General features: G+C 38.4%; 1 non-coding gene across 1 annotated transcript; it reads left to right on the top strand.

Annotated features, from left to right (window-relative positions):
* Positions 1-12676: 12676 nt before the first annotated feature.
* LOC145110501 (small nucleolar RNA R71) lies at positions 12677-12783 on the top strand. Its single transcript, XR_013709880.1, has one exon. It is a non-coding gene; the product is annotated as a small nucleolar RNA R71 (small nucleolar RNA).
* Positions 12784-17775: the final 4992 nt, after the last annotated feature.

A 17775-nucleotide genomic window follows, 5' to 3' on the forward strand; every position in this document is an offset into this window, starting at 1 on the left:
GAGCCAGAAGCATTGTTATAGGAAGACATCTGAAAAGAAGAGGGAATAGATTAGATTAGATATAGAGATAGTCCTTAACAAAACACCCAAATGTAATATTAAGGCTAGGAACCAACACAATATTTTATAACTTAGAAGAGGGATGTCGTAATCTAAGCTATAAGATATTTGAAGGTAGGTGAATGACGATTCACCAATTTCCACCATGAAAAACGAAATATTTAATTAGGTTTTAATTGGTTTAGAAACTCCTAGATTCTTTGAGATTCATTGAACTTTCTTCAATGGCATGTTTCAATCTCGAGTGTGCCCTTCAAGTTTTGTGACTGGGATGCCGAGGATCACAAAACAAGGTGTGAAGTAACCATGCAAATTACTTGGTACCCTTAATGTATTACCCCTCAATCGATGTGCCGGTTAACCACACACGCTCCATCGATACTATGATAAACATTAAGTCACCCTTTACCTACCTTGTTAAGTTCAAGTTAGTGTGCCGGTTAACCACACACGCTCCACTAACGACTTAAACAAAGTGTAAAGTGTAATTTCATGGATTAGCACCTTATTCACATTTTCCTAAAATAACTAAGAGTGGGAATTCAATAAAGTTTAGTTACTTTAGTATTATCATTATACTTTTAATGAGAATTAATAAGTCCTTGTCCTACCCGTTCGGCTAACGACCCTCCACCGATCAAGGAAGAGGTGGGTGAGAGTGGACACCCATTAAGTTGCCATTTTATAGGCAACAACCTTATACCCCCCTTATAGACCGGCTTCGTGAATGAGGCGTACTAGCGGTAAGACGACTTGATCTTATACATATATAAATATTATTAAACTTATAATATTATAAAGTGTAAGGGTTGAATTTTAACTTTTAAAATTCTAGTGGTTGGAACTAAAGTTTTTAATATGACTTTACATGTTCCAAAACTTGAGGGAAAGTTTTGTAAACTTTCAAAACTTTTCATTTCTCATAACTTATGAGTTAATGGTTATTAAAAATGAAGACTCTTCATTTTTTGTAACCTATTCTTTTAATGGTTATTTATAAATGTGACTTTTGGTTATCCATAACTTAAGAACTACTTATGGACTCCATTAAAACACATAAAGATCAAGAATTAATCTAATCAATTATTAGCACATAATTTCTATGATCTTCTAAACTCATATGTTTATGAATGTTCATATCAAAAATTTCAAGAATCGTAAGTACATATACAAAACTTGAAATTTTGATACGAGCTTTTGAACAAAACTTCGATTTTCAAGTTTTTTTTTTTTTTGCATCAAGTATCAAATAAACAAACCAGGATCTGATACCACTGATGGGTTTTGAGCATTCTAACACTCCTATGGTGTACATGCAACCCTAGAAACCGTGGATCTATGTTTGACTAAGATACATGCAAATAATTATTTTTCCAAGGGTCTTATCCTAACTAGAATGGCATGGGGTACTTGAATCAAATAAAACTAGTAGAATTACTTACCTTGTAGTAGTAGTTGATTGCTTGGAGTTTGAGAGCCTAGCACCAATAATGTGGATGCCTCAAATGGAAGTCACAAATCACCACAAACTTGGAAACTTGAGAGAATAGTCACAAACTTCTTGAAATCGGCCCTCTTAGTTTACACACATCAACTAGTCCAATTTCAAGAACCAAAGCCTCCTTTATATAGTGTGGTGGATTAGGGTTACATCCATGTAAACCCTAATACCCATGTCTTTTCATTTCCATGAGATCCATGGGTTAAAGCTCCATGGAGTATCCATGGACTTTCCATGCAAGCCTAGCCCATTCCAAATAAGCATTAGCCCACACTATATAAATACAAGAGCTCTTGTATTCCAAATAAGCATTAGCCCAAATAAGTATTATAATATTATAAATACTTGATGGATACTTGATGGGCTTTAACCCATGATAGAGATCAAAAGTATGACTAATTAAATATGGGCTCTTGTATTTATATAGTGTGGGCTAATGCTTATTTGGAATGGGCTAGGCTTGCATGGAAAGTCCATGGATACTCCCTGGAGCTTTAACCCATGGATCTCATGGAAATGAAAAGACATGGGTATTAGGGTTTACATGGATGTAACCCTAATCCACCACACTATATAAAGGAGGCTTTGGTTCTTGAAATTGGACTAGTTGATGTGTGTAAACTAAGAGGGCCGATTTCAAGAAGTTTGTGACTATTCTCTCAAGTTTCCAAGTTTGTGGTGATTTGTGACTTCCATTTGAGGCATCCACATTATTGGTGCTAGGCTCTCAAACTCCAAGCAATCAACTACTACTACAAGGTAAGTAATTCTACTAGTTTTATTTGATTCAAGTACCCCATGCCATTCTAGTTAGGATAAGAACCTTGGAAAAATAATTATTTGCATGTATCTTAGTCAAACATAGATCCAAGGTTTCTAGGGTTGCATGTACACCATAGGAGTGTTAGAATGCTCAAAACCCATCAGTGGTATCAGAGCCTGGTTTGTTTATCTGATACTTGATGCAAAAAAAAAAAAAAAAAAAAAAAAAAAAAAAAAAAAACTTGAAAATCGAAGTTTTGTTCAAAAGCTCGTATCAAAATTTCAAGTTTTGTATATGTACTTATGATTCTTGAAATTTTTGATATGAACATTCATAAACATATGAGTTTAGAAGATCATAGAAATTATGTGCTAATAATTGATTAGATTAATTCTTGATCTTTATGTGTTTTAATGGAGTCCATAACTAGTTCTTAAGTTATGGATAACCAAAAGTCACATTTATAAATAGCCATTAAAAGAACACATAGGTTACAAAAAATGAAGAGTCTTCATTTTTAATAACCATTAACTCATAAGTTATGAGAAATGAAAAGTTTTGAAAGTTTACAAAACTTGCCCTCAAGTTTTGGAACATGTAAAGTCATATTAAAAACTTTAGTTCCAACCCCTAGAATTTTAAAAGTTAAAATTCAACCCTTATACTTTATAATATTATAAGTTTAATAATATTTATATATGTATAAGATCAAGTCGTCTTACCGCTAGTACGCCTCATTCACGAAGCCGGTCTATAAGGGGGGTATAAGGTTGTTGCCTATAAAATGGCAACTTAATGGGTGTCCACTCTCACCCACCGCTTCCTTGATCGGTGGAGGGTCGTTAGCCGAACGGGTAGGACAAGGACTTATTAATTCTCATTAAAAGTATAATGATAATACTAAAGTAACTAAACTTTATTGAATTCCCAATCTTAGTTATTTTAGGAAAATGTGAATAAGGTGCTAATCCATGAAATTACACTTTACACTTTGTTTAAGTCGTTAGTGGAGCGTGTGTGGTTAACCGGCACACTAACTTGAACTTAACAAGGTAGGTAAAGGGTGACTTAATGTTTATCATAGTATCGATGGAGCGTGTGTGGTTAACCGGCACATCGATTGAGGGGTAATACATTAAGGGTACCAAGTAATTTGCATGGTTACTTCACACCTTGTTTTGTGATCCTCGGCATCCCAGTCACAAAACTTGAAGGGCACACTCGAGATTGAAACATGCCATTGAAGAAAGTTCAATGAATCTCAAAGAATCTACAAGTTTCTAAACCAATTAAAACCTAATTAAATATTTCGTTTTTCATGGTGGAAATTGGTGAATCGTCATTCACCTACCTTCAAATATCTTATAGCTTAGATTATGGCATCCCTCTTCTAAGTTATAAAATATTGTGTTGGGTCCTAGCCTTAATATTACATTTGGGTGTTTTGTTAAGGACTATCTCTATATCTAATCTAATCTATTCCCTCTTCTTTTCAGATGTCTTCCAATAACAATGCTTCTGGCTCAAACCCTACTAGCTCCTTCTCTCTCATGAATCTTTGTGGGAGAGTCATCTTTGATGGGTCCAACTTTACAGATTGGATCAAAAACATCAGGATGGTCACTCGATATGAGAACAAAGAATATGTTCTCGACAAGGAGCTGAAGGTACCCGAGCCAACTGCTACTCCTGAAGAGCTTGCTGAATATGAGGTACATGAAAGAGATGCTACAAAAGTGGCATGCATCATGATGGCCACCATGACAGCCGAGCTGCAAAAGTCCTATGAGGACTATTATCCTTTTGAGATGCACCAGGACTTGATGGACCGCTACCATCAAAGTGCTCGTCAAGAGCGATATGAAATAATCTCCTCCATGATAACAACCCGAATGAAGGATGGTGAACCCATCATGGGCCACATGCAGAAAATGCAAAGGTATGTGGACCGTTTACTGAAGCTGAATGTGAACTTCCCTGAGGAGTTAGCAATAGACATCATTTTGCACTCCTTGCCATCGTGTTATGATCAATTTCGCATGACATATCACATGAACAAGGAAGAAGTCACCCTCAGCAAACTTCAAGGACTCTTGAAGACCGTCGAAAGTGGTCTAAAGGGTAAGTCGGTTGTTACTACTCCTACTCCTACTCCAACTACGGCCAATGTCTTGGCAATCGGGCATGGCAAAGGGAAGAAGAGAAAGAACCCTTCTAAGGGTACCAAGGGTAAGACCCTTGAAGGCTCCTCTTCAAGCAAAACCAAGAAAGGTTTTGTCACTCCTTCTGCTAACCCTAATGAGGCTGAATGCTTCTATTGCCATGAAAAGTCGCACTGGAAGCGAAACTGCCCAAAGTACCAGCAAGATTTGAAGGATGGGAAAGTAAAACCCTACCATGCAGGTATATACACTATATTGTCTAATAACTCACCTCATTCTAAGTCTTGGGTCCTTGATACAGGTTGTGGTATTCACATATGTTGTGATTTGCAGGGACTAAAAAGAAGTGAGAATGTGGAGCAGGAAAAGATAAACTTGATCATGGGAAACAGGAAAGCTTCACCTGTCACCAAGATAGGAGTTTATTCCTTAGTGCTAAATAGTGGGTTTACATTAGATTTGAATAAATGTTATTATTCGCCAGAAATGGCAAGAAATGTTATTTCCTTTCATGCATTGTATAAACAAGGTTTTACCTTTTATTTTGATAATAATAATGGTAGTATTGATGCTTTCTTTAATAATGTTCTTTATTTTAAAGCATTACCTTGTGATGGCGTGTATGAAACTGTATCTGTTGTAGATAATCTAGGAAATAATGTATTGTGTATTAAGTCTTCCACTAGCTTAGATAAAGCATCCTTATGGCATTGTCGTCTTGGACATGTAAGCAAGAAACGCATAGGCCAACTCCAAAAGGATGGAGTCTTGGAGTCATTTGACCTAAAGTCAGATGATAGTTGTGAATCTTGTTTGCTTGGTAAAATGACAAAGTCACTAGATATGGATATGTCTACCTAATCAAGCATAAGTCAGAAACCTTTGAGAAATTCAAAGAGTTTAAGCAAGAAGTGGAGAATCAGTTGGGCAGGAACATTAAGATGCTTCGATCCGATCGTGGTGGTGAGTATCTTAGTACTGAGTTCCTTGACTATCTTAAGGAATGTGGGATTGTCTCACAATTGACACCTCCTAGGACACCACAGTTGAATGGTGTAGCTGAGAGGCGCAATCGGACCTTGTTGGACATGGTTCGTTCCATGATGAGTCGAGCTTCGCTACCAATCTCATTTTGGGGGTATGCCTTAGAGACTGCCGCCCATATCCTTAATCTAGTCCCTACAAAGAAGGTTGCCAAAACACCTCACGAGGTGTGGACTGGAAAAGTTCCCAATCTAGACCACATCAAGATTTGGGGTTGCGAGGCTTTCGTGAGACGCGAGACTCATGATAAGCTCGAACCCCGAAGCGAAAGGTGTATTTTCATCGGCTACCCACATAAATCCATTGGTTACATCTTCTACAGACCCAGTGATAATGTGGTCTTTGTAGCAAGAAAAGGATTCTTTCGGGAGAGAGAGAATTCATGAGCCAAGGAGACAGTGGGAGGCAAATTGACCTTGAGGAAATTCAAGAGTCAAGTGGTGAAGGAACCTCAAACCCTAGCCCTCAACCTGAGGAGGAAACTCATGTTGAGCCGACTGAAGAATCTATACCTCTGAGGCGTTCCACCAGAGTTAGGAATGCACCTGAGCATTATTATGGTTTTCATATTACTACAGAAGGTGAGACACTTATCAGTGATAACACACTGGTAAATCTGGATGAGCCTAACAGCTACACAGAAGCCATGGCAGGACCTGAGGCTGCTAAATGGAAAGAGGCTATGGATAGCGAGATACAGTCCATGTATGACAATCAAGTTTGGAACTTGGTTGACAATGTACCTGATCGTAAGATAGTTGGGTGCAAAGGGATCTTCAAGAAGAAGACCGACATGGATGGTAATGTACACACTTATAAGGCACGACTATTTGCAAAGGGTTATTCTCAAACTCCGGGAGTTGATTATGATGAGACCTTTTCACCAGTGGCCAAGATTAAGTCTATTAGGGTTCTGTTAGCCATTGCTGCATTTCATGATTATGAAATATGGCATATGGATGTCAAAACCGCTTTCCTTAATGGAAAGTTGGCTGAAGATGTTTACATGGTTCAGCCAGAGGGTTTTGGTCAGTACAGAGTACCCCAGTAGAGTGTGTAAGCTCGAGAAATCCATTTATGGATTAAAACAGGCACCTCGCAGATGGAATCTTTGCTTTGATGAGAAAGTCAAAGAATTTGGCTTTTCAAGGAGTGAAGATGAATCTTGTGTCTATATCAAGGCTAGTGGGAGTATAGTCAGCTTTTTGGTACTGTATGTGGATGACATACTACTCATAGGAAATGACATCCCAACCCTGCAGGAAGTAAAGTCCTGGCTTGGGAAGTGTTTCGCTATGAAGGACCTTGGAGAAGCTGCCTATATCCTAGGGATAAGGATATTGAGAAACAGGAGTAAAAGACTAATTGGACTTAGTCAAAGCACCTATGTGGACAAAGTGTTGAAAAGGTTCAACATGCATAACTCCAAGAAAGGAGAGTTACCCATCCAGAGTAACGCCAGATTGAATAAGACACAAAGCCCTAGTACTGAGGCTGAGATAGCAGAAATGAGTCGAATACCTTATGCTTCAGTTGTAGGATCGATCATGTATGCTATGACGTGTACTCGACCTGATGTAGCCTTTGCTTTGAGCATGGTTAGCAGGTATCAGGGGAACCCTGGCAAGGCACACTGGACTGCGGTAAAGAATATCCTCAAGTACCTACGGAGGACTAAGGACTAGGTCCTTACCCTCGGTGGCAGTGAGGACTTGAGAGTTGTAGGGTACAGTGATGCTAGCTTTCAAACTGAAAGGGATAATTTCCGCTCTCAGTCGGGCTGGGTCTTTACTCTAAACGGAGGGGCAATTACTTGGAAAAGTTCCAAGCAGGAGACAGTGGCTGATTCCACTTGTGAATCAGAGTATATAGCAGCAAGCGAGGCAACAAAGGAGGCTATATGGCTAAAGAACTTCATCGGAGACCTTGGAGTTGTACCAGCTATAAAGGAGCCAATGGAGATTTTCTGTGACAGCAATAGTGCGGTTGCCTTAGCCAAGGAACCAAGAGATCATGGGAGATCCATACACATTGACAGAAAATATCACTTCATCAGACATCGAATAGAAGAAGGAATCCTCGTGGCAAAGAGGGTATCATCGGATGAGAACCCAGCAGATCCCCTCACGAAGGGACTGACTCGGGCTAAGCATCTCCAGCATTCTCGGAGCATAGGGCTGAAGGATGATATTAGTTTTAGTAGTAAGATAATCTTGAAATTTGTAAAATGTAATTGACATTTGATGATAAATAAAAGCTGTTATTTATGAGTAAAGTGTTGCTATCTCTTGTCAATCATTTACTATTACTTCTTTTTGCATGTTTTGACTTCCAGAATAATTATGTTATGGTTTATATCATATTATTCAAACTCTCCACAGTCGGTCATATGTTAGAAGTAGATATGAATCAAGACTATCATGGGTTGGCTTGTAGAGGTCTAAGATGTTAGACAAAGCGGGGCTACAACACTCATGAGTGCTCATAAGTTCTGGGTATTGGATTCAACCCACGCTCACTTGTATCACTTCATGGAATTTATCTCGAGTGATCGTGAGACGGTAATATCATATAAGTCTTCAAACCTAGAGATATGATTTGTTGCCTATGAGTTGGTTATGCATTGATTGCACGAAAACGCATTGGTAACTCGATGTTATAAATCGTGCCTTTGTGTGTAGTTCAACAAGTAGTAGAGCAAACATATGAGTCGAAGTTTATCTGTTCCTTCTAGGATTAGAAGCGATATCTGGGCCCCTCGATGATTTTGTTTTGACCTATGTACCGGGCCCGGTCAGAACTAAGTTGATGTGTTCAGTTAAGTTCTATGTCAAACAAATCAGAAATCGGGAAACAAATGCTGGACAATAAGCAAGACCATCTTCCATGTATTTGTCCGGCTGATATCTAGAACATAGGATTATATGATCACTTATCTAAAATGGCGCTTCATAGTTCAACAGAGTTTAAAGAGCTACGATTGATGATCGGTTCCTGAAGTCATACTTGCAACTATAGTTATTAGACTTATCCAAGTGGGAGACTGTTGGATATAGTGTCTAAGTCCATAACTATATTTGGTATGTACTTGACCCGACCCGGCATGGTCCATTTGGGTTGCACTTCACCCGAACAAATTACGGATAATCTTTTGAGAATAGTATAAGTTATTAATATATTATAAGTTCTAATATATTAATATAAAATCATATTATTTAACTAGTGTTGATCTATAATTAATTTAGAATTAATTTAGAGATCAAAAGTATGACTAATTAAATATGGGCTCTTGTATTTATATAGTGTGGGCTAATGCTTATTTGGAATGGGCTAGGCTTGCATGGAAAGTCCATGGATACTCCATGGAGCTTTAACCCATGGATCTCATGGAAATGAAAAGACATGGGTATTAGGGTTTACATGGATGTAACCCTAATCCACCACACTATATAAAGGAGGCTTTGGTTCTTGAAATTGGACTAGTTGATGTGTGTAAACTAAGAGGGCCGATTTCAAGAAGTTTGTGACTATTCTCTCAAGTTTCCAAGTTTGTGGTGATTTGTGACTTCCATTTGAGGCATCCACATTATTGGTGCTAGGCTCTTAAACTCCAAGCAATCAACTACTACTACAAGGTAAGTAATTCTACTAGTTTTATTTGATTCAAGTACCCCATGCCATGCTAGTTAGGATAAGAACCTTGGAAAAATAATTATTTGCATGTATCTTAATCAAACATAGATCCAAGGTTTCTAGGGTTGCATGTACACCATAGGAGTGTTAGAATGCTGAAAACCCATCAGAGGAACCATCATGGGACTTTCCCTTTTGGTGGCTCTTAGAAGGAGCCTTCCTCTTCTTACCCTTTCCTTTCCCAATTGCCAATACAGGGGCCGAACCAGTAGGAGTTAATGCAACAGATTTATCCTTGAGGTTGCTCTCAGCAATCCTCAGTAACCCTTGAAGTTTACTCAAGGTGACCTCTTCCTTATTCATATGGTAGGTCATTCTGAATTAGTTGTAGCACGAGCGCAAGGAGTGGAGGATGATGTCGATAGCCAAATCTTCTTCAAAGTTAACATTTAACTTTCGAAGACGATCAACATACCTCTGCATCTTCTGCAAATGAGAGGTTAGGGATTCTCCACTCCCCATCTTAGCGGTGATCATGTTGGTGATGATCTCATAGTGCTCTTGCCTCGCGCTTTGCTGGTACCTCTCCAGTAAATCTTGATGCATTTCAAATGGATACATGTCCTCATAGGACTTTTGGAGTTCAAGGTTCATGGTGGCCAACATGATGTAATGAACTTTCATAGCATCACGCTCATGGGCCTCAAAGGCGGCCAACTCTTCAGCAGTAGCGACATCTGGGTTGATCTTTTCAAGTTTTTCATCAAGGACATACTCTTTGTCCTTGTAGCGAGCGATCATACGAATGTATCTCATCCACTCGTTGAAATTCGACCCATCAAATGTCACCTTTTGGCATAGGTTCATTAGAGAGAATGAACCAGAAGCGTTGTTGTTTGCGTTTGCGTTAGACATCTGAAATATAAAGGAACAAAGTTTGATTAGAAATGAATCCCCAATTAAACACCCAAATGAGAAATTAGGGCTAGGATCCAACAACATTATTTACAACTTAGAAAAGGGATGTCGTAATCTAAATGCAAATAATTTGAAGGTAAGTGAATGACGATTCACTAATTTTCACCATGAAAAACGAAAAAGAGATTAAGTTTTAAATGTATTTGAAAACTCCTAGATCTTTTGAGATTCACTGAACTCTTCAATGGCATGTTTAAATCTCGATATGCCCTTCAAGTTTGCGACTGAGATACCGAGGATCGCAAACAAGGTGTGAATAACCATGCGAATCAACATGGTGCACTCAATATCTCTATCACCTAATCAATGTGCCAGTTAGCCACGCACGCTCCATTGATCTATGATAAACATCGAGCCACCCTTTGCCACCAATGTCAATCCCAAATTAGTGTGCCGGTAAGCCACGCACGCTCCACTAACGTTTGACAAGGGTACGAAGTGTAATTCCATGGAATAGCATCATTTTCACATTTTACCCTAAAGTAACTAAGATTGGGAATTTGTAAAACATTGTAGTTACTTTATTATTTCCATTATACTTATAATGAGGAATTAAGTGCCCTATCCTATCCATTCGGCTAACGACCCTCCACCAATCAAGGAAGCGGTGGGTGAGAGTGGACACCCATTAAGCGCCATTTTATAGGCAGCAACCTAATACCCCCTTATAGATCGGCTTCGTGAATGAGGCCTACTAGCGATAAGACTAGCTTAATCTTATACATATATAATAATTAATCTTATAATATCATAATAGTATAAGGGTGTATTTTAAACATTTCAAAATACTAGTGTTTTAATCATATTTAAAATTTTCGAAAATTAAGACTATTTAATTTTAAAATTTTAAACATTAAAACTTTGATTTAATAATTATCCAAAATTAAACAATTAATTTAAACTATTAAATCTTGAAGGATTATCTTTAAATTAAACAATTAATTTATCCTAATCCCTTTATCCCCTAGATTTCGAAAATTTTGGAAAGGGATAATTCAAAATCTTTAATTATCTAGTTTAAACAATTAAATTGATAATTATAAAGATGGCATTATCCTAATCCCTAAAATTTTGGGATCTTGTCTTGGGGACACATGATTTTCGAAAAACCCTAGGGTTACATAACCCTAATTTCGAAAATATGGAGGCAAAGGAAAGGGTTTAAAAACCCTTGGGAATGTAACCGTTTTATTTGCTAAGTGAATTGCCATTCGAATTGGCCTCGGCTCCGGGAGATCTAATTTCTTGAAAAATGAGTATGGCATGAGATTTTCACTTGCTCCTGAATCAGCCAACGCATAGATGGTACCTAAATTTCCGAATTGGCAATGCAAGGTTAAGCTTCCCGGATCACCCTTCTTCTTCGGTAGTTTGTTCAACATGGCAGCTGAACAATTCTCATTTAGAACCACTTTCTTCACTTCTTCCATCTTCTTTCTATTAGTTAGAAGCTCCTTGAGAAATTTGGCGTATTTTGGCATTTGTGCAACCGCTTCTATCAATGGTATATTAATTTGAAGAGCCTTTATGTGTTTTAGAAACTTCTGGTAGTCTTCTTCATTCTTTTCTTGTCTAGCTCGGGCTGGATATTGCAGTGGAGGCTGATATGGCTTAACATGAGACTTAATTTTCTGATCAGGTGTCGGACTCGTCGAGTCCATATCCTAGACTCGGCGAGTAGTGTCTGGGTTCAGCTGGGTCTGATTTTGGTTCTGCTCTTCTGCCTCCTCCTCTTGTACCAGCTTCGGATCTTCGTTCTGAATAGGGGCCAGAGGAGTAATTATCTTCGCACTCCTAGTTGTCACAATATTTATATGTGCGCCTCTCGGATTGTTTTCGGTACTGCTAGGAAGTTCTCCCGGTGCTCTTTGGTTGATTTGTTGGGCAAGTTGCCCCAGCTGCTTCTCAATGTTGTGAATAGATGCTTGCTGATTCCTTAGTATTGTTCTTGTATCTTGTATTGCAGCATCGTGGTCATTGTGTCTTTTCTCGGATGCAGCTACAAATTTAGTGAGCATTTCCTCCGAATTTGGTTTCTTTTCTTGCACCGTCTCCTCCTTTTGGTAAAAACCCCTTGCCTTTTGTCTATACTTTTCCTCCTTCGCCTTCTTGTACTCATCATAAGGGAGCCATTCTTTCTTGGGTTTTCGCCAATCTTCATCAACTCTATCACCACTAGAATAGCATACTTTCGCTTTCTTATTTCCGTTCTCGTCCAAATCACAATCTCTAGTAAGATCATGTCCATTGTAATTCTCACATCCAACCCGAATAGCATGTATTGTTTGATCCATTTTATCCATGCTTTTCAACATTGCCATGACTGCCGACAAATCTTCTAAAGCTGCATAAGCTGATCCCCTTGTCATATCATTCCTTAGATTGTGGTATTCTCTAGAATGCTTAGAGAATTCCTCAATTAGTTGCTTTATCACCGGGGGTGCCTTCTTTGTGAGTCGTCCTTGCGAGTCAAGTAGTTGCCTTGTTGTCACGTTCACTCCATCATAGAAAATGGAGACTTCTTGTTGGCTATTAAGATCATGATGTGGGCAATTCCTTAGTAAACTTTAGTACCTCTCCCACGCCTCGTAAAGTGACTCTCCAGCTTGTTGCTCAAAATTTGCTATGGCTTTCTTCAACTTGGATATCTTTGATGGCGGGCAAAATTGATCAATAAACTCTTCTTTCATTCTAGCCCATGTGGTGATGGATCCTGCAGGGAGTGATTTTAGCCAATCTTTTGCAGCTCCTTTAAACGTGACCGGTAACATACGAAGCAAAACAGTATCGCGGGCCACATCTGGAAAATTAAAGTAGTCGGCTATGTCATTGACCTCTTCTAGGTGCTTGTATGCGTCTTCGTGATCCTTCCCATAGAATGGAATCTCCTTGAGTTGGGCGAGTATGTGGCCTTTAAGTTCAAAGTTGGCATTTTCAGGAATCGCGGGTTGCACGAGTCTCGGACCGGTATCTTCACGCATCCTCTTCTTCCACTCGCCCATTGGGACTTCATGGATGTTAGCCATGGTGCCGCCGAATTCGCCTTCTAGATCGCTACCTTCTTCAAATTCGCTTTCTTCCTTTTCGGATTCGTACACGATGTCCTCCTTGATCGGGTCTTCGTTTGCCAAGGAAGAGGTGCTGGATGTTCCTGATTTACTGCTCTTCTTCTTGCTAAAAACGGATTTGAGATTCTTCAAAGGTGAGTTCTTTGAAGATGCGGATTCTCCAACGGTTTTGCCTTTGTTCTTCCTTAAAGTAGCTTCCGGGTCTTCAAGTGGTGGAATCAAAGGTGTGCCTCCTCCTCTGGTCATAAACACTCTGAAATAAAAACAATAAAAACGCGTAAAAAGAACAAAAAACGAAACAGAAACAAAATAAAAACGAAAACTGGAAATCAGCACTGAACTCGCCAAGTAGCTTCGACTGCACTCGGCGAGTACACTGCCTAAAAGCCTAAAAATAAATAAAAAACAAATAAAAAAAATAAATACTAAAACTTAGCCTAATTACTGAATTACTGAAAAGAATAACTTTGTGCAAGATAAACTCACACAAAGGATCGATAAAACTAGGAATTAGATTTAATTTTTGAACCATTCCCCGGCAACGGCGCCAAAAACTTGATTTGTGTGAAACCAACTCGGTCTATGCCTACTCTAAAAATATAAATTAAACACACAAAGGCAGTGAACCTGTCTTTTAGTGGTATAGTTGAATAAGTAGGGTGTCGAACTCGAGGAACGGAAATTAACCTAATAACTAATTTTAACTAACAAGTAATAAAAGTAAAAGGGGTTGCTCTAGTTTTACAAGACTAGAAACTTGGACACACTAACTAACATGCAATTAACTAATCAACTAAAACCAAGTAAAAATTCACCAAATTTAATAAAAGGTTTCTGCTTAGGTTCAACTCATTCACTCTTATGGTTAATTTTATGGCAAAGCAATTAATTGTTATTGGTTACCGACTAAGGTGATTAGATTCGCATTCGCTATTACCAATCCTTAGAAAATCAATTAATTTAAGCAGTGATCAAGTGTTTAAGCTAATTAATTCCCTAGTTCAATTATTCGGGTTAAATAAGACTTGTAATTGGTTAATCAAATTACTAATTCAATTAGCCTCTTGTTGTTGGTTTATCAAACAAGCTCACACATTAATTTACCCATTCTCTAATTAATCCTAGTTTCATATTCACTAATCCTAGGCACATAACAAAGTGTTCACATAAATCATATGAGGTAAACAATTAAGAGATGTTCATGCAGCCTAATTGCCTTCCTATTAACAGAGAATAGTTATGGTTAATGCATAAGGATCTTTAACAAGCTTAATTTAACAAAATCACCAATAAACAATTAATCAAACCATAAATTAATCCATAGGAGTAAATTTGTCTTCCCTAAATAGAAACTAACAAATTTAGCTCATGATTACAGTAGTCAAAAAGCTAAAAACGAAAGTAATTAACTCAAACATTGTTCAATTCAAAGATAAAGTGGAAAATTAAACCTAGGTTGCCTTGAATCTTCTAAGAATGAGAGATTAGGGTTCTTCTCACGTTCTTCAGGTATCCAAGGATCTCCTTAGTCGCAAAGTATTCTCCAGAAAAGCCCGAAAAGATTAATGGATTCGGAATTTGACCTCTATTTATAAGTTTCTCAAAACAGGGGCAACTCATCGAGTAGATACCCAACTCGCCGAGTTTCTTTGAGAAATCCGTGTACGGCAAGGATTCTACGTATTGCTTCGAGAACATTCGCGGGAACTCGCCGAGTTGACGCTTGGACTCACCGAGTAGCTTCAGGTTTGTACTTCTTTCTTCATTTTCCAGCTTCCAAGCTTCCGATTGCTTCTCCTTCTTCCTTTTTGCTTCCGAGCATGTTTTCTGGACTGACAATACAATTTAAACATTATTAAGTACCTTTTGTCCATAATATGCAAATAATTAGCTAATAATTAATAAAAATCTATACTAAATATATGGCTAAACATGCACATATCAAAATACCCCACACTTAACTTTTGCTTGCCCCCAAGCAAAACTGAATTTTAGCACACTAATATTACATAAGACAATCCCAATCGAACCCAACGATTATGCCAAGACCACAACGCATGCATTTGTGTCTAAATTTTTCCTAAATGACCCCCCTCATCCTAAATACTCACAATCCTCATAAACACTCGCCCACTTCTTTCGAACAACGCTCATTTTATGCAACTCTCCGAACCCATCCTCAGAAAACCTTCTTAACCTCAAGGTATTTTTGTAAAGCAACCCAAGCATACATAAACTAGAGAATTACAACTTTTAGAAGATACCACAACTTGGAGCTCTTGAATTCTTCTTTTCTTCAATATTTGATCTTCAATTTCTTTGAATTCACCACTATTTTTTGGGTAACTTTGATATCTTCAACTTTTGAAACTTCAGAATTTTTGATCTTTGATCTTCATACTTCTATACTTTTATGCTTCAAAAATTCTTCAATTTTTCACTTTTTTGTAATTTCTCTCTTTTTTTTTTACATGTACTCACTTTTTTATATCACTCAAAAACCTACATGCTTGAGCAGGGGCGCTTTACTTCAACCCTTATTAGTTAAGAAATTAATCTATGTGCAATGACTATAAAAGCTTTCCTGGATACATTTCAGATTTAGGCTGCTAAACATATTGCATCCCTCAAACTAAGCGAGGTTGTGTTTTTGTCCCATGATTTCACTAGAATAGGGAGGCCACAAATGCACTAGAACATATATAGGCTCAACTAAACATTTGGGTCTTCATGCAATCATCAAACATAACACTAGCATGGAATCCTAATTGCTTTTACCAAAATTTTCTAAATTAAGATCCTAGCAATTTTAATGCAATTTTTTTTTAAATTAAACCTAATTTAGGATTCTAAATTTACTAATATAACCAACCCCCTACCCCACACTTAATTCATGCAATGTCCCCATTGCATGCTATGCATGAAAAGAAAAATACTAAAGTAAATAGGGAATTGGAACAAACTCCCCTGGGATAGCAGTGACGAGGCTGATCATCTTCAAAGTAGCTCCATCTTCAAATGACTTTAGACATAGGAACAGCTCATCCATGTCTTGGGTGTCATGTCTCGTGTGGTAAAACATCTAAATAGCTCCAATTATTAAGGAAAAAGCTCTCAGAAATCTCCAGGAATTAATCTCCATGATAATATGAGTAAAAACTGCAGCGAATGTGCCCAAAATCCGAATGATGAGAGTAGATTCTTGAGTGACTCGTCGAGTAGAACGGAAACTCGGCGAGTAAATTGGCTCCAAGCAGAAAATCGTGGTATTGCAGATGAACTCGTCGAGTCCATTATGTGCACTCGGCGAGTAGAGCGCTAAGTGGAAAAAATAATGTTCTGCTGTTGATCCTTTGCTAATATGCTGGAATATGACAACTCAGTGACTCTTCTTTGATTTCTTCAGTAAATAACACATTTTGTCACCCTTATTCCTAACGGACTCGATCTTAAACTTGAAATTGCATACTCTTATCTAGACCCGACCCTCACTCTAGCCTTGACCAATGAGACTCTTATAATGCATCCTAATCTTCAAACCTGAAAAGAAACAAGGCAACCACAAGTAAAAGAAAAACAACCACACTCCTAATTAAATCTTAGTATAAAGATGTTCAAAACACAAAACCAACAAAATAAAATAACACCCAAATTAAAAACATAAACTTTCAATCTTCTTCAATTTCATCTCCTCCAGCTCCACTCCCACTTGCTTGATTGATCCTCCGCTACAAACGCTCCTCCCAACTCATCACATACGGGAATCCGGGCCCGGGCCTCGGCGCAATATTCATTTGTTCAAATAAATAAACAAATGATTTATTACTGTAGTTAATGCCTCGGCCAATGTCATCCAAATACCTCCTTAATTCCACATTATCCCATTCCGTGTTTTCCTCTTCCACCGGGATGACCGGTGGGTCTTCTCGGGCTCGCTCCCTCCTATTCCTAACTCTCCTTCCCGGCTCCTTGGGAACCACCACCTCGTCCTCATTCGGAATTCCAAAAGTATCCCCTCCAAACTTCTCAACAATCCTTGCCCTCCTAAATAATGTAGTGCTAAACGGAGGGGGTTGAATCATTGTCAATGCCCTTGCTTCTTGCCTATCCAAAATTCCATACGACCTTGCCAATCTCGTAACAAACATACCCCCATTAATTTTGGAGGTGATTTTTTCTTTCACCGCTCCTTCCGCAAGGTACTTTGCCATGCAATAAGAAAAGTTGCAAAAGACATCCGGAGTGATAATACTCCACATATAGAAAATGTTAAGAGTGGGGACTTTGTCATCATCCCTCCTCATGTTGATGGTGCTAGCAACGAGACGATGGATGAGACGATGGATGGGTGAACGGATAAAGCCTTCTTGGGCGGAAGCTGGAATGTAGACCCGGTTGGCAATGGTATTCCACCAAGTAGAGGCAACAACTGCCTCGGGCAAATCTTTATGGCATTGCTCCAAAAATGCCTCGAAATCCTCCGACATGATCACGTTTTGATCGTAAATCCCAATCCGCCATGCAAGCTCCGCCATGCTGCATTGGCGCAGCTCTCCTCCAAGGCAA

Source organism: Lactuca virosa, chromosome 4, assembly GCF_052849685.1.
Source record: "Lactuca virosa cultivar CGN04683 chromosome 4, Lactuca_virosa_CGN04683_v6, whole genome shotgun sequence".
Taxonomy (NCBI): domain Eukaryota; kingdom Viridiplantae; phylum Streptophyta; class Magnoliopsida; order Asterales; family Asteraceae; genus Lactuca; species Lactuca virosa.